Consider the following 1170-nt stretch of genomic DNA (forward strand, 5'->3'; position numbering starts at 1 on the left):
CCTGTAGTTAGCCGGATCCACTCTCCTCCCTTTCTTGAAGATCGGCACCATAGAACCTTTGCCACAGTGGTGGCCCTTTGGTCCCTGGTGGGGTAGGCCTGGGCATACCTGGTAAAGTGATCTGTGACTACTAGTACATTGCTGATGTTTTTGCGATCAGTTTCAATAGTTAGGAAATCAATACACACCAGCTCTAAGGGCTTTGAACAGTGGATGGTGTACAAGTAAACCGTCCTAGTCAGCAAAGTTTTCCGCTGCATGCAGTGCACACAAGTTTCACACTTTTGGACATCTCTGGCTATCCCAGGCCAAAAAAATTGGTCCCAAACCAATGCCAGTGTTCACTCGACCCCAAGGTGCCCGAGGCCATCATGCAATGCTCTCAGTGCCAGTGCCTGGTATTCTTGGGGCAGCACTAGTTGCTTGTGAGTGTCCCCATCCAGGGCGGTTACCATTTGGTACAACACTCCCTCTACAACCCTCAGTCGGGGCCATTCACGAAGGAGGTTTTGGCCACCAAGTGTTTTAGGCTTGAATTCCTTTGACAGGTCCCTTTTTCTTTTTTCTAAAATTTCTTTTATGTTCAGGATCAGCTTCTTGAGCTTGCCACCATCCTGTGGCATTGAGTCGTGGCAATGGCGATTGATCTAGAGTCACATAACCCACCGTGGCCCGTGGGACACTGTCCGGTGGCAGGCCCAGCACTTCTGCTGCACAGTCAGGTAGACTCTCTGCCTCAGATGTTCTTCTTTCCTCTAAACCACAGATACTCTGAACCTCATCTGCCATTGCTATTTCTCTCTCCTCTGGCTGTCACGATAAAGTGTCAGCATCTATGTTTTTCCTCCCTGCTCTATAGTGCAAACTGAAGCGGTAACTGGCCAATGTTGCTACCCAACAGTGCCCTGTTGCATCCAGCTTGGCACTTATTAGCACACAGGTTTGTGGATTGTTATCAGTCCAAACTTCAAATTGGGTCCCATACAGGTAGTCCTTGAATTTGGCAGTCACCGCCCACTTGAGCACAAGGAACTCTAGCTTATGCGTCGGGTACCAAGTTTCATTGTCTACTAAACCTCGGCTGGCAAAAGCAATGGGATTTAATTTTCCTTGGTGCTCTTGGTATAGCACAGCCCCCAAACCCTCAAGGCTGGCATCCGTATGCAATAC

The sequence above is a fragment of the Crocodylus porosus genome, unplaced genomic scaffold, assembly GCF_001723895.1.
Source record: "Crocodylus porosus isolate Cpor-Errol unplaced genomic scaffold, CroPor_comp1, whole genome shotgun sequence".
NCBI lineage: Eukaryota > Metazoa > Chordata > Crocodylia > Crocodylidae > Crocodylus > Crocodylus porosus.